Source organism: Pristiophorus japonicus, chromosome 30, assembly GCF_044704955.1.
Source record: "Pristiophorus japonicus isolate sPriJap1 chromosome 30, sPriJap1.hap1, whole genome shotgun sequence".
Taxonomy (NCBI): Eukaryota; Metazoa; Chordata; class Chondrichthyes; family Pristiophoridae; genus Pristiophorus; species Pristiophorus japonicus.
The window spans coordinates 5185952-5203016 of NC_092006.1; positions in this window are offsets into that span (position 1 = coordinate 5185952).

The window sequence follows — 17065 nt, forward strand, 5'->3', positions numbered from 1 at the left end:
ATCATATTGAATGGTGGTGCAGGCTCGAAGGGCCGAATGGCCGACTCCTGCACATATTTTCTATGTTTCTATGTAAGGACAGTGGCTAAATACAGCGCTATGTATTCTGAATTCCCTGTCATTCTTCTGAACTCCAGTCCTTCAATATACAAAAAGTTGCGAAGAAGTGAGACTCACATCACCATTGAAGATATTAGTGAAGGGGACACCGGCCACAGTTACCTCCCGGAGATGCGACGCTTTCACTCAGGAGATCCCCGGTGGCGTTGATCGGAACGGTGCAAATGCAGACGGCGCCGCTGCGCCAGGTTTCGGCCGAGACGCTCAGGTGGCTTCTGGCGGTATAGCTCCCGTCCGGCTCCAGCGTCCCGGGCTCGCTCCGTCCCTCGGCGGCCCGTCCCGCAACCAGCCAGCGGATGGGGAAGGAGTCGGGAGCAGCGCCCCGCACCAGACACATCAAGGGCACTCTCTCCAGCCGGAGAATCTCAGCCGGCGGCGGCGTTAAGAGGAAGAGGACCGGGGGGCCCGCTAGATGGAAAGGAAATTGGAATTAACCAGGCGCACAAGGTAGGTTTGAATTGGTGTCTCGACGCACAATTGGATGGACGAGTGGGATTACCTGTGATCACCAGCGTGGTGCCAGTCCCGAATATCAGGGACCGATTCCTGGCGTTTGGAGCAGCGCAGTAATACCGCCCAGAATCGCTCCTCTGGACGTTGTCAATGACCAGCGAATAATTCCCCGATTGCTCGCATACCTCGCCGGAAAATCTTCCCCCGGGCCTCACGAACCGTCCGGTTTTGTAAACGAGCCGCATGCCATCTCGGTGCCAGTGTGTGTACTAGTAAACGATGCCCGGGGCCAGCCTCCCGGTCTGGCATTGCAGTTTGACCAGGCTCCCGACATCGGCCGTTAGCAGCGCCGGAAATTGGCTCAAGACCGCCTGAGACACGACAGCTGAGACAAGGTTGCGGGGGGGTGGGGGGGGACACAAAAATTTAAAAAAACACAATATTAACAACAGGTTATAGGCCCCCGAGTCACCCTGGATACCGACACATCTCAAATTCCCCTCCACTGGCGCGTCGGGAGCGCGTGTGGGAAATTCCGCCGCGCTGCGCACCGTTAAATTGCGCCTCTCCGCCCGCAATTCCCACAGGCGCACAGTCCGAGTCCGTTCGCTGTGAAATCCGCTCCAATCATTGGCGAGCACCATGGCGACTGGCTGCAGTTAAGATTGCAAAATCCTTCTCCCAAACCGATTATGCTTCCCCCTGGTCTAACCCGGCTCTCCAATCCATCTCTCCAGGGGTTGGGGACCGGGGGGCGCTTGATTGTGTTAAAATGGGGCGATAGCTTTCTCACTAATTCCACTAGACAGGCCCCCCTCTCCCAACGGCAGACCCTCGCCTTCAAATACCGGAGTTCACTGACATCTTTATCTCAGTTCGGGGGCAGTTCAGTGTCACATTCGCTTCCACTCACCCATCACAATGTTCGGCTCCAAAGTCGCGCTATCGGTATTGAGCGAAGCCCGCACACCTTTATACTTTGCCCAATATCTAATCTGCTTCTTAAAAAAATGATAGTTAAACGCAAACTTGTGTATCAGCGAACGATGCAACACAGGAGGCCATTCGGCCCATCAAACCTGTGTTGTGCCGGCTCTGTGACAGAGCGACTCAATCATTCCCACTCCGCCCCTGCTCTTTCCCCACAGCCCGGCATATTGCCTACTTTCCAAATATTTATCCAATTCCCCCGTTTGAAAGTCACTTTTTCATCTGCTCCCAGTGCCCCTTTCAGGCAGCGCGTTCCCGAGCACAAGCTCTCAGGGCTTGAAAACACGTCCTGATCTCCCCCTCTGGTTCTGTTACCGATTATCTCAAACATGTGTCCTCTGCTTCCCCACCCTCCTCCCACTGGAAACAATCTCTCCTTCTTTACTCGATCGGAAAACTTCCCCTTATTAATTCAATACAAAAGCCTTCTCCTTATTAATTCTGTCCAAAACCCTTCTCCTTATTAATTCGCTCCAAAACCCTTCTCCTTATTAATTCGCTCCAAAACCCTTCTCCTTATTAATTCTCTACAAAATCCTTCTCCTTATTAATTCTCTCCAAAATCCTTCTCCTTATTAATTCGCTCCAAAACCCTTCTCCTTATTAATTCTAACCAAAACCCTTCTCCTTATTAATTATCTCCAAAATCATTCTCCTTATTAATTCGCTCCAAAACCCTTCTCCTTATTAATTCTAACCAAAACCCTTCTCCTTATTAATTCTCTCCAAAACCCTTCTCCTTATTAATTCTATCCAAAACCCTTCTCATTATTAATTCACTCCAAAACCCTTCTCCTTATTAATTCTCTCCAAAATTCTTCTCATTATTAATTCTCTCCAAAACCCTTCTCATTATTAATTCTCTCCAAAACCCTTCTCCTTATTAATTCTCTCCAAAACCCTTCTCATTATTAATTCACTCCAAAACCCTTCTCCTAATGAATTCTCTCCAAAGCCTTTCTCATTATTAATTCTCTCCAAAACCCTTCTCCTTATTAATTCTAACCAAAACCCTTCTCCTTATTAATTCTCTCCAAGAGCCTTCTCCTTATTAATTCTCTCCAAAACTCTTCTCCTTATTAATTCTCTTCAAAACCCTTCTCCTTATTAATTCTATCCAAAACCCTTCTCCTTATTAATTCTCTCCAAAACCCTTCTCCTTATTAATTCTCTCCAAAACCCTTCTCATTATTAATTCTCTCCAAAACCCTTCTCCTTATTAATTCTCTCCAAAACCCTTCTCCTTATTAATTCGATCCAAAACCCTCCTCCTTATTAATTCTCTCCAAAACCCTTCTCCTTCTTAATTCTCTCCAAGACCCTTCTCATTATTAATTCTCTCCAAGACCCTTCTCCTTATTAATTCTCTCCAAAACCCTTCTCCTCATTAATTCTCTCCAAAACCCTTTTCCTTATTAATTCTATCCAAAACCCTTGTCCTTATTAATTCTCTCCAAAATCCTCCTCCTTATTAATTCTCTCCAAAACCCTTCTCATTATTAATTCTCTCCAAAATCCTTCTCCTTATTAATTCGCTCCAAAACCCTTCTCCTTATTAATTCTAACCAAAACCCTTCTCCTTATTAATTATCTCCAAAATCATTCTCCTTATTAATTCGCTCCAAAACCCTTCTCCTTATTAATTCTAACCAAAACCCTTCTCCTTATTAATTCTCTCCAAAACCCTTCTCCTTATTAATTCTATCCAAAACCCTTCTCATTATTAATTCACTCCAAAACCCTTCTCCTTATTAATTCTCTCCAAAATTCTTCTCATTATTAATTCTCTCCAAAACCCTTCTCATTATTAATTCTCTCCAAAACCCTTCTCCTTATTAATTCTCTCCAAAACCCTTCTCATTATTAATTCACTCCAAAACCCTTCTCCTAATGAATTCTCTCCAAAGCCTTTCTCATTATTAATTCTCTCCAAAACCCTTCTCCTTATTAATTCTAACCAAAACCCTTCTCCTTATTAATTCTCTCCAAGACCCTTCTCCTTATTAATTCTCTCCAAAACTCTTCTCCTTATTAATTCTCTCCAAAACCCTTCTCCTTATTAATTCTCTCCAAAACGCTTCTCCTTATTAATTCTCTCCAAAGCCTTCTCCTTATTAATTCTCTCCAAAACCCTTCTCATTATTAATTCTCTCCAAAACCCTTCTCCTTATTAATTCTCTCCAAAACCCTTCTCCTTATTAATTCGATCCAAAACCCTCCTCCTTATTAATTCTCTCCAAAACCCTTCTCCTTATTAATTCTCTCCAAGACCCTTCTCATTATTAATTCTCTCCAAGACCCTTCTCCTTATTAATTCTCTCCAAAACCCTTCTCCTCATTAATTCTCTCCAAAACCCTTCTCCTTATTAATTCGATCCAAAACCCTTGTCCTTATTAATTCTCTCCAAAATCCTCCTCCTTATTAATTCTCTCCAAAACCCTTCTCATTATTAATTCTCTCCAAAACCCTTCTCCTTATTAATTCTCTCCAAAACCCTTCTCCTTATTAATTCTCTCCAAAACCCTTCTCCTTATTAATTCTCTCAAAAACCCTTCTCCTTATTAATTCTATCCAAAAACCTTCCCATTATTAATTCTCTCCAAAACCCTTCTCCTTATTAATTCTCTCCAAAACCCTTCTCCTTATTAATTCTATCCAAAACCCTTCTCCTTATTAATTCTATCCAAAACCCTTCTCCTTATTAATTCTATCCAAAACCCTTCTCCTTATTAATTCTCTCCAAAACCCTTCTCCTTATTAATTCTCTCCAAAACCCTGCTCCTTATTAATTCTATCCAAAACCCTTCTCCTTATTAATTCTATTCAAAACCCTCCTCCTTATTAATTCTCTCCAAAACCCTTCTCCTTATTAATTCGCTCCAAAACCCTTCTCCTTATTAATTCGCTCCAAAACCCTTCTCCTTATTAATTCTCTACAAAATCCTTCTCCTTATTAATTCTCTCCAAAATCCTTCTCCTTATTAATTCGCTCCAAAACCCTTCTCCTTATTAATTCTAACCAAAACCCTTCTCCTTATTAATTATCTCCAAAATCATTCTCCTTATTAATTCGCTCCAAAACCCTTCTCCTTATTAATTCTAACCAAAACCCTTCTCCTTATTAATTCTCTCCAAAACCCTTCTCCTTATTAATTCTATCCAAAACCCTTCTCATTATTAATTCACTCCAAAACCCTTCTCCTTATTAATTCTCTCCAAAATTCTTCTCATTATTAATTCTCTCCAAAACCCTTCTCATTATTAATTCTCTCCAAAACCCTTCTCCTTATTAATTCTCTCCAAAACCCTTCTCATTATTAATTCACTCCAAAACCCTTCTCCTAATGAATTCTCTCCAAAGCCTTTCTCATTATTAATTCTCTCCAAAACCCATCTCCTTATTAATTCTAACCAAAATCCTTCTCCTTATTAATTCTCTCCAAGACCCTTCTCCTTATTAATTCTCTCCAAAACTCTTCTCCTTATTAATTCTCTCCAAAACCCTTCTCCTTATTAATTCTATCCAAAACCCTTCTCCTTATTAATTCTCTCCAAAACCCTTCTCCTTATTAATTCTCTCCAAAACCTTTCTCATTATTAATTCTCTCCAAAACCCTTCTCCTTATTAATTCTCTCCAAAACCCTTCTCCTTATTAATTCGATCCAAAACCCTCCTCCTTATTAATTCTCTCCAAAACCCTTCTCCTTATTAATTCTCTCCAAGACCCTTCTCATTATTAATTCTCTCCAAGACCCTTCTCCTTATTAATTCTCTCCAAAACCCTTCTCCTCATTAATTCTCTCCAAAACCCTTCTCCTTATTAATTCTATCCAAAACCCTTGTCCTTATTAATTCTCTCCAAAATCCTCCTCCTTATTAATTCTCTCCAAAACCCTTCTCATTATTAATTCTCTCCAAAATCCTTCTCCTTATTAATTCGCTCCAAAACCCTTCTCCTTATTAATTCTAACCAAAACCCTTCTCCTTATGAATTATCTCCAAAATCATTCTCCTTATTAATTCGCTCCAAAACCCTTCTCCTTATTAATTCTAACCAAAACCCTTCTCCTTATTAATTCTCTCCAAAACCCTTCTCCTTATTAATTCTCTCCAAAACCCTTATCCTTATTAATTCTATCCAAAATGCTCCTCCTTATTAATTCTCTCCAAAACCCTCCTCCTTATTAATTCTCTCCAAAACCCTTCTCCTTATTAATTCTCTCCAAAACCCTGCTCCTTATTAATTCTATCCAAAACCCTTCTCCTTATTAATTCTATTCAAAACCCTCCTCCTTATTAATTCTCTCCAAAACCCTTCTCCTTATTAATTCTCTCCAAGACCCTTCTCCTTATTAATTCTCTCCAAGACCCTTCTCCTTATTAATTCTCTCCAAAACCCTTCTCCTTATTAATTCTCTCCAAAACCCTTCTCCTTATTAATTCTCTCAAAAACCCTTCTCCTTATTAATTCTATCCAAAAACCTTCCCATTATTAATTCTCTCCAAAACCCTTCTCCTTATTAATTCTCTCCAAAACCCTTCTCCTTATTAATTCTATCCAAAACCCTTCTCCTTATTAATTCTCTCCAAGACCCTTCTCCTTATTAATTCTCTCCAAGACCCTTCTCCTTATTAATTCTCTCCAAAACCCTTCTCCTTATTAATTCTATCCAAAACCCTTCTCCTTATTAATTCTCTCAAAAACCCTTCTCCTTATTAATTCTATCCAAAAACCTTCCCATTATTAATTCTCTCCAAAACCCTTCTCCTTATTAATTCTCTCCAAAACCCTTCTCCTTATTAATTCTATCCAAAACCCTTCTCCTTATTAATTCTATCCAAAACCCTTCTCCTTATTAATTCTCTCCAAAACCCTTCTCCTTATTAATTCTCTCCAAAACCCTTTTCCTTATTAATTCTCTCAAAAACCCTTCTCCTTATTAATTCTCTCCAAAACCCTTTTCCTTATTAATTCGCTCCAAAACCCTTCCCTTGGTTGACTCTCTCCTAACCCCTTCCTCACTCTGGCAAAACATCGAAGGCTATCTCACCTTGGAAGAGATGGAACAGCACACAGAGACCACAGAAGCTCATTATCCCTGCCCCAGGAGGGTTGAACTCTGATGCTGGGACTGGCAGCTCAGGGAGGAATGCTTGTCAGCAGGTCGGTGCGAGGCTGGTGTGAAATGCCGAGCCAATTGTGGTAAGCACGCACTGTGTTTATTAATAAATGTACGATTTGGGCTGCAAAATAGTGCCGAAGCAGAAAGCTCTGTGTGGGTTTCCTGTTTTTACAGGTAAAGAGATGAAACACACACACACCATCTGTGTTACAGAAGGCACCTCGTCTCTACGCATGTTAGTTTGACCACACTTGGAGCACTGCGCACGGTTCTGGTCTCCATCTTTCAAAAGAATATAGAGGCACTGGAGCGGGTGTAAACAAGATTCAGAAAGATGACCCCAGAACTGAGAGAGGTTATACTGATCAGGAAAGGCTCAACAGACTGGGGCACTTTCTCCAGAAAATTACATAGTATGTGCATCACAGAAACAGACCATTCAGCCCCACCGCTCCGTGCCGGGGTTTATGCTCCACACCAGCCCCTCCCACCTCTCTCCATCTCACCCCATTCGCCATATCCTTCTATTCCTTTCTCCCTCATGTGTTTATCCAGCCTCCCCTTAAATACATCGATACTATTCGCCTCAACCCCTCCCTGTGGCAGCAAGTTCCACATCTCAGCACTCTCTGGGTCAAGAAGTTTCTCCTGAATGCCCCATTGGGTTTATAAGAACATAAGAAACAGGAGCAGGAGTAGGCCATTCGGCCCCTCGAGCCTGCTCTGCCATTTAGTACGATCATGGCTGATCTGATCATGGACTCAGCTCCACTTCCCTGCCCGCCCCCTTATTCCCTTATCGTTTAAGAAACTGTCTTAAATTTATTCAATGTCCCAGCTTCCACAGCTCTCTGAGGCAGCAAATTCCACAGATTTACAACCCTCTGAGAGAAGAAATTTCTCCTCATCTCAGTTTTAAATGGGCGGCCCCTTATTCTAAGACCATGCCCCCTAGTTCTAGTCTCTCCCATCAGTGAAAACATCCTCTCTGCATCCACCTTGTCAAGCCCCCTCATAATCTTATATGTTTCGATAAGATCACCTTTCATTCTTCTGAATTCCAATGAGTAGAGGCCCAACCTACTCAACCTTTCCTCATAAGTCAACCCCCTCATCCCCGGAATCAACTGAGTGAACCTTCTCTGAACTGCCTCCAAAGCAAGTATATCCTTTCGTAAATATGGAAACCAAAACTGCACGCAGTACTCCAGGTGTGGCCTCACCAATACCCTGTATAACTGTAGCAAGACTTCCCTGCTTTTATACTCCATCCCCTTTGCAATAAAGGCCAAGATTCCATTGGTCTTCCTGATCACTTGCTGTACCTGCATACTATCCTTTTGTGTTTCATGCACAAGTACCCCCAGGTCCCGCTGTACTGCAGCACTTTGCAATCTTTCTCCATTTAAATAATAACTTGCTCTTTGATTTTTTTCTGCCAAAGTGCATGACTTCACACTTTCCAACATTATACTCCATCTGCCAAATTTTTGCCCACTCACTTAGCCTGTCTCTGTCCTTTTGCAGATTTTTTGTGTCCTCCTCACACATTGTTTTTCCTCCCATCTTTGTATCATCAGCAAACTTGGCTACGTTACACTCAGTCCCTTCTTCCAAGTCGTCAATCTAGATTCCAAGTCGCCAATACAACACTGATCCCTGCGGCACCCCCCTAGATACAGATTGCCAATCTGAGAATGAACCATTTATCCCGACTCTCTGTTTTCTGTTTGTTAGCCAATCCTCTAATCATGCTAATATATTGCCCCCAACCCCGTAAACTTTTATCTTGTGCAGTAACCTTTCATGTGGCACCTTGTCAAATGCCTTCTGGAAGTCCAAATACACCACATCCACTGGTTCCCCTTTATCCATCTTGTTCATTACATCCTAAAAGAATTCCAGCAAATTTGTCAAACATGACTTCCCCTTCATAAATCCATGCTGACTCTGCCTGACCCAATTTTGCTTTTCCAAATGTCCTGCTACTGCTTCTTTAATAATGCACTCCAACATTTTCCCGACCACAGATGTTAGGCTAACTGGTCTATAGTTTCCTGCTTTTTGTCTGCCTCCTTTTTTAAATAGGGGCGTTACATTTGAAGTTTTCCAATCTGCTGGGACCTCTGCAGAATCCATTTATGAGTGACTGTCTTATATCGATGGCCCCCTCGTTCTGGTCTTCTCCCTCAAGTTGGAAGCATCTCTATTGTGAGGCAGAAGTGGATATGATCCATTCAGACTTCCCTATAATGGTGGTGAGCACATATTTGAGGTATGGAGAACCCAGATGCAATGAAAATGGGTTAAGAATGTAAAAAAACACAAGATAAGGCCCGAGGACTGTGCAAGAAACAGACCTGGGAAACATAGACATAGAAACACAGAAAATAGGTGCAGGAGCAGGCCATTCGACCCTTCGAGCCTGCACCACCATTCAATATGATCATGGCTGATCATGCAACTTCAGTACCCCATTCCTGCTTTCTCTCCATACCCCCTTGATCCCTTTAGCCGTAAGGGCCACATCTAACTCCTTTTTGAATATATCCAACGAACTGGCCTCAACAACTTTCTGTGGTAGAGAATTCCACAGGTTCACAATTCTCTGAGTGAAGAAGTTTCTCCTCATCTCGGTCCTAAATGGCTTACCCCTTATCCTTAGACTGTGACCCCTGGTTCTGGACTTCCCCAACATCGGGAATATGCTTCCTGCATCTAGAATTGGCTTCGAAAAGGCGGATCCCAAACAATAGTGAGAGTTAATAACTAACTTTACTGCATGCATTTCTGTTCGAACTATTAACGAGGTCAGGTGTAATCGAATAAACAGGGCTCGACGATTTCTGGAGACTGGGGCAAACCGGGTTCAACTGGGTGCTGTCTATAATACACGTGTCTTAATTTCCAGAATTATCCAGATAACCAATTATTCACACGAGTGAATCTAGGTAAATAAGATTAACTCGCAGCACAACTCATTGCAAAATCCGTCGTCCCCTTTGAGGATTGATGGAACTTTATGTCAGAATATATGGGTTTAAAAAGAACAAGTTATGCCAGAAAGCAGCAGTAAGGGTGTGTTACCAGCTATAATCCGCAAACTCTGTATAAAACGTTGAGGGGGCTTGGAACCAGAAAAGCCAGCGTGTTGCAGACAATGTGCTGTCCCAGTATGGAGATCTGTGCTCCAATTTATTCTGTCCCAGGCCTCAAATCAGCAAATGGGCGGTTTGGTCACTCCTGGGAATCGCCACTTCTATCATCGTGGCATCCCCACCGACACCTGGGAGTCCCTGTGGCCAAAGACCAGTGGAGGAAGTGCATCCGGGAGGGCGCTGAGCACCTCGAGTCTGGTCGCCGAGAGCGTGCAGAAACCAAGCGCAGGCAGCGGAAGGAGCGTGCGGCAAACCTGTCCCACCCTCCCCTTACCCTCAACCACTGTCTGTCCCACCCGTGACAGGGGACTGTGGCTCTCGTATTGGACTGTTCGGCCACCGAAGGACTCATGCTAAGAGTGGAAGCGAGTCTTCCTCGATTCCGAGGGCCTGCCGACGATGATGATTATATTGTAGGACAGCTCTGTCTTCTACGTCAATGTGTATGCGCGTCGTGCACAACGGTTGATTCACATCCGAATCATTGAAAGATTTGTTTGCCAGTGATATCAAGGGCTTTTATTTTGCACTGGAAGTTGAGAATAAATGGACCTGAAACGGGAAGTTCTACTGACAGCACTGCGGTATAGCGCCGGCTAGCGATGAAATTGATGTCGTGCAACACCCCCCCCAAAGGCCAGTTATCGCACTCAGTACCCCAGGGTGAGAGGTTCCTTGGGTATTTGACGATCCGGACATTTCTTTGGCCAGTAACGCGCGGACCCACTAATTCAAGAGGACTGGTGGGTCAGTGCTCAGTTGAAATCTGATATCCCCCACACAACAGAGAAATGCAGTTCATTGCAGGGGTCCCGCAAATAACCCATCTTTTAGCACCAGGAGGAGGCCATTCAGCCCCTCGAGCCTGCGGTTCCATTCAGTTAGCTCATGGGCTGATCTGTATCTTAACCCCATCCACCTGCCTTGGTCCCATAACCCTGAATACCCTTACCCAACAAATAACTATCCATCTTAGTTTTGACATTTTACAATTGCCCCCCCCCCCAGCCTCGACAGCTTTCTGAGGTAGAGAGTTCCACATTGCCACTACCCTTTGTGTGAAGAAGGGCTTCCTGACATCAACCCTCAATGGCCTGGCTCTAATTTTAAGGTGACATCCCCTTGTTCTGGACTCCCCCCACCAAGAGGCCATAGTTTCTCTCGATCTACCCCCTCAACTCCTTCAATCATCTTAAATACTTCAAATAGATCATTCCTTGATCTTCTATATTCAAGAGAATTCAAGCCTCGTCCATGCAAACGGTCCTCACAATTGAACTCTTTCCCATAGTGTCAGCTGTGGTTGTGGGTAGCACACTCGTCTCAGAGTCAGAAGGTCATCGGTTCAAGTCCCACTCCAGGAACTTGAGCATATAAATCCAAGATGGCACTCCCAGTGCAGTGCTGAGGGAGCGCCGCACTGTCGGAGGGGCGGTGCTGAGGGAGCGCCGCACTGTCGGAGGGGCGGTGCTGAGGGAGCGCTGCACTGTCGGAGGGGCAGTGCTGAGGGAGTGCCGCACTGTCGGAGGGGCAGTGCTGAGGGAGCGCCGCACTGTCAGAGAGGCGGTACTGAGGGAGTGCCGCACTGTCGGAGGGGCAGTGCTGAGGGTGCGCCGCACTGTCGGAGGGGCCGTACTGAGGGAGTGCCGCATTGTCATAGGGACGATACTGAGGGAGCGCCGCACTGTCGGAGGTGCTGTCTTTCAGATGAGACATTTAAACCGAGGCCCTGTCTGCCCTCTCAGGTGGATGTAAAAGATCCCATGGCACTATTTCGAAGAAGAGTAGGGGAGTTATCTCTGGTTCTTGGCCAATATTTATCCCTCAATCTACAAAGCAGATGATCTGGGTCATTATCACATTGCTGTGTGTGGGAGCTTGCTGTGCGCAAATTCAGCAGCTGCGTTTCTCACATTACAACAGTGACTATACTCCAAAAGTACTTCATTGGCTGTAAAGCGCAGTTTGAGACGTCCAGTGGTCATGAAAGGCGCTATATAAATGCAATGGCTTTCTTCTTTCTAGCCCCTGCATAAAGTATCTGTTTAAGTCTCAAATGAGGTATTGTATACTGGGATTACTCCAACCCCGGTAAATTTCTCTATTTGAACTAGCCGGAACTACGCGTGAGTTGGATAAAATTTACCAAAGATATTTGATAGCATTCCATTGCTACCACAAGTCACACACCACCTCGGGATTTCCGGATCTGCTTTACAGTCAACGGAGCAACATTTTCAAGTGTGGTCACTGGTGCAATGTCGGGACACGCGGCCAATTTCCGCACAGCAAGCTCCCACAAACTCACGCTTACCAAAAGAAAATCACTAAACTGGCTGTAAAGCGCGTTGGGACGTCCTGATGTCATGAAAGGCACTATATAAATTCCCTAAATTAAGAAGTGTGGGTTATAGACAGGCCCCAGTCTCTAGAACTTGTCGGTCCCTGTTTACCGATTACACCTAGTTCGAACAGAAATGCACACAGTAAAGTTAGTTATTTATTCTCAATATTGTTTCCGATCCTCCTTTTCTAAGAGGAGCCAATTCTAGTTCTCGGGTCTGTTTCTTGCACAGTCCTCGGGCCTTATCTTGTGTGTTTTTACATTCTTAACACGTCTACATTACATCTGACTTCTCCATACCTCAAATATGTGCTCACCCCCCACCCCGTTATAGAGAAGGCTGTATGGATCCTATCCACTACCGTCTCACAATAGAGATGTTTCCACTTGTGGGAGAGCCTAGATCTAGGGGGCCATCACTATACGACAGTCACCCATAAATCCAATGGGGAATTCAGGAGAAACTTCATCACCCAGAAAATGGGGAGAATGTGGAACTCGCTGCCAAAGGGAGGGGTTGAAAATAGGTGCAGGAACAGGCCATTCGGCCCTTTGAACCTGCACCACCATTCAATATGATCATGGCTGATCATGCAACTTCAGTACCCCATTCCTGCTTTCTCTCCATACCCCCTTGATCCCTTCAGCCGTAAGGACCACATCTAACTCCCTTTTGAATATATCCAACGAACTGGCCTCAACAACTCTCTGCAGGAGAGACTTCCACAGGTTCACAATTCTCTGAGTGAAGAAGTTTCTCCTCATCTCGGTCCTAGATGGCTTACCCCTTATCCTGAGAGTGTGACCCCTGGTTCTGGACTTCCCCAACATCGGGAACATTCTTCCTGCATCTACCCGGTCCAATCCCGGCAGAATCTGAGGCGAATAGTATCGATGCATTTAAGGGGAGGCTGGATCAACACATGAGGGAGAAAGTAATAGAAGGATATGGGGATGGGGTGAGATGGAGAGTGGTGGGAGGGGCTGGTGTGGAGCATAAACCCCGGCACGGAGCGGTGGGGCTGAATGATCTGTTTCTGTGATGTACATTCTCTCTAATTTTCGAGAGAAAAGTGCCCCAGTCTGTTGAGCCTTTCCTGATCAGTATAACCTCTCTCAATTCTGGTGTCATCTTTCTGAATCTTGTTTACACCCGCTCCAGTGTCTCTATATTCTTTTGAAAGATGGAGACCAGAACCGTGCGCAGTGCTCCAAGTGTGGTCAAACTAACATGCGTAGAGACGAGGTGCCTTCTGTAACACAGATGGTGTGTGTGTGTTTTATCTCTTTACCTGTAAAAACAGGAAACCCACACAGAGCTTTCTGCCTTGGCACTATTTTGCAGCCCAAATCGTACATTTATTAATAAACACAGTGCGTGCTTACCACAATTGGCTCGGCATTTCACACCAGCCTCGCACCGACCTGCTGACAACCATTCCTCCCTGAGCTGCCAGTCCCAGCATCAGAGTTCAACCCTCCTGGGGCAGGGATAATGAGCTTCTGTGGCCTCTGTGTGCTGTTCCATCTCTTCCAAGGTGAGATAGCCTTCGATGTTTTGCCAGAGTGGGGAAGGGGTTAGGAGAGAATAAACCAAGGGAAGGGTTTTGGAGCGAATTAATAAGGATAAGGGTTTTGGAGAGAATTAATAAGGAGAAGGGTTTTGGAGAGAATTAAAAAGGAGAAAGGTTTTGGAGGGAATTAATAAGGAGAAGGGTTTTGGATAGAATTAATGAGGAGAAGGGTTTTGGAGAGAATTAAAAAGGAGAAGGGTTTTGGAGGGAATTAATAAGGAGAAGGGTTTTGGATAGAATTAATGAGGAGAAGGGTTTTGGAGAGAATTAATAAGGAGAAGGGTTTTGGATACAATTAATCAGGAGAAGGGTTTTGGATAGATTTAATAATGAGAAGGGTTTTGGATAGAATTAATAAGGAGAAGGGTTTTGGAGAGAATTAATAAGGAGAAGGGTTTTGGATAGAATTAATGAGGAGAAGGGTTTTGGAGAGAATTAATAAGGAGAAGGGTTTTGGATAGAATTAATAAGGAGGAGGGTTTTGGAGAGAATTAATAAGGAGAAAGGTTTTGGATACAATTAATAAGGAGAAGGGTTTTGGATACAATTAATAAGGAGAAGGGTTTTGGATAGAATTAATAAGGAGAAGAGTTTGGATAGATTTAATAATGAAAAAGGTTTTGGATAGAATTAATAAGGAGAAGGGTTTTGGAGAGAATTAATAAGGAGACGGGTTTTGCATAGATTGAATAAGGAGAAGGGTTTTGAAGAGAATTAATAAGGAGAAGGGTTTGGAGAGAATTAATAAGGAGAAGGGTTTGGATAGATTTAATAATGAGAAGGGTTTTGGATAGATTTAATAATGAGAAGGGTTTTGGATAGAATTAATAATGAGAAGGGTTTTGGAGAGAATTAATAATGAGAAGGGTTTTGGAGAGAATTAATAAGGAGAAGGGTTTTGGATAGAATTAATAATGAGAAGGGTTTTGGATAGAATTAATAATGAGAAGGTGTTTTGGATAGAATTAATAATGAGAACGGTTTTGGATAGAATTAATAAGGAGAAGGGTTTTGGAAAGAATTAATAAGGAGAAGGGTTTTGGAGAGAATTAATAAGGAGAAGGGTTTTGGATAGAATTAATAATGAGAAGGGTTTTGGATAGAATTAATAAGGAGAAGGGTTTTGGAAAGAATTAATAAGGAGAAGGGTTTTGGAGAGAATTAATAAGGAGAAGGGTTTTGGATAGATTTAATAAGGAGAAGGGTTTTGGATAGATTTAATAAGGAGAAGGGTTTTGGATAGAATTAATAATGAGAAGGGTTTTGGATAGAATTAATAAGGAGAAGGGTTTTGGAAAGAATTAATAAGGAGAAGGGTTTTGGAGAGAATTAATAAGGAGAAGGGTTTTGGATAGAATTAATAATGAGAAGGGTTTTGGATAGAATTAATAATGAGAAGGTGTTTTGGATAGAATTAATAAGGAGAAGGTGTTTTGGATAGAATTAATAAGGAGATGGGTTTTGGAGAGAATTAATAAGGAGAAGGGTTTTGGATAGAATTAATAAGGAGAAGGGTTTTGGAGAGAATTAATAAGGAGATGGGGTTTGGAGAGAATTAATAATGAGAATGGTTTTGGAGAGAATTAATAATGAGAAGGATTTTGGAGAGAATTAATAATGAGAAGGGTTTTGGAGAGAATTAATAAGGAGAAGGGTTTTGCAGAGAATTAATAAGGAGAAGGGTTTTGGAGAGAATTAATAAGGAGAAGGGTTTTGGAGAGAATTAATAAGGAGAAGTGTTTTGGAGCGAATTAATAAGGAGAAGGGTTTTGGAGCGAATTAATAAGGAGAAGGGTTTTGGAGCCAATTAATAAGGAGAAGGGTTTTGGAGAGAATTAATAAGGAGAAGTGTTTTGGAGCGAATTAATAAGGAGAAGTGTTTTGGAGCGAATTAATAAGGAGAAGGGTTTTGTATAGAATTAATAAGGGGTAGGTTTCCGATCGAGTAAAGAAGGAGAGATTGTTTCCAGTGGGAGGAGGGTGTGGGTAAGCAGAGGACACATGTTTAAGATAATCGGTAACAGAACCAGAGGGGGAGATCAGGACGTGTTTTCAAGCCCTGGGAGCTTGTGCTCGGGAACGCGCTGCCTGAAAGGGGCACTGGGAGCAGATGAAAAAGTGACTTTCAAACGGGGGAATTGGATAAATATTTGGAAAGGAGGCAATATGCCGGGCTGTGGGGAAAGAGCAGGGGCGGAGTGGGAATGATTGAGTCGCTCTGTCACAGAGCCGGCACAACACAGGTTTGATGGGCCGAATGGCCTCCTGTGTTGCATCGTTCGATGATACACAAGTTTGCGTTTAACTATAATTTTTTTAAGAAGCAGCTTAGATATTGGGCAAAGTATAAAGGTGTGCGGGCTTCGCTCAATACCGATAGCGCGACTTTGGAGCCGAACATTGTGATGGGTGAGTGGAACCGAATGTGACACTGAACTGCCCCCTAACTGAGATAAAGATGTCAGTGAACTCCGGTATTTGAAGGCGAGGGTCTGCCGTTGGGAGAGGGGGGCCTGTCTAGTGGAATTAGTGAGAAAGCTATCGCCCCATTTTAACACAATCAAGCGCCCCCCGGTCCCCAACTCCTGGAGAGATGGATTGGAGAGCCGGGTTAGACCAGGGGGAAGCATAATCGGTTTGGGAGAAGGCTTTTGCAATCTTAACTGCAGCCAGTCGCCATGGTGCTCGCCAATGATTGGAGCGGATTTCACAGCGAACGGACTTGGACTGTGCGCCTGTGGGAATTGCGGGCGGAGAGGCGCAATTTAACGGTGCGCAGCGCGGCGGAATTTCCCACACGCGCTCCCGACGCGCCAGTGGAGGGGAATTTGAGATGTGTCGGTATCCAGGGTGACTCGGGGGCCTATAACCTGTTGTTAATATTGTGTTTTAATTTTTGTGTGTCCCCCCGCCCCCCCCCCGCAACCTTGTCTCAGCTGTCGTGTCTCAGGCGGTCTTGAGCCAATTTCCGGCGCTGCTAACGGCCGATGTCGGGAGCCTGGTCAAACTGCAATGCCAGACTGGGAGGCTGGCCCCAAGCATCGTTTACTGGTACACACACTGGCACCGAGAGGGCATGCGGCTCGTTTACAAAACCGGACGGTTCGTGAGGCCCGGGGGAAGATTTTCCGGCGAGGTATGCGAGCAATCGGGGAATCATTCGCTGGTCATTGACAACGTCCAGAGGAGCGATTCTGGGCGGTATTACTGCTCTGCTCCAAACGCCGGGAATCGGTCCCTGATATTCGGGACTGGCACCACGCTGGTGATCACAGGTAATCCCACTCGTCCATCCAATTGT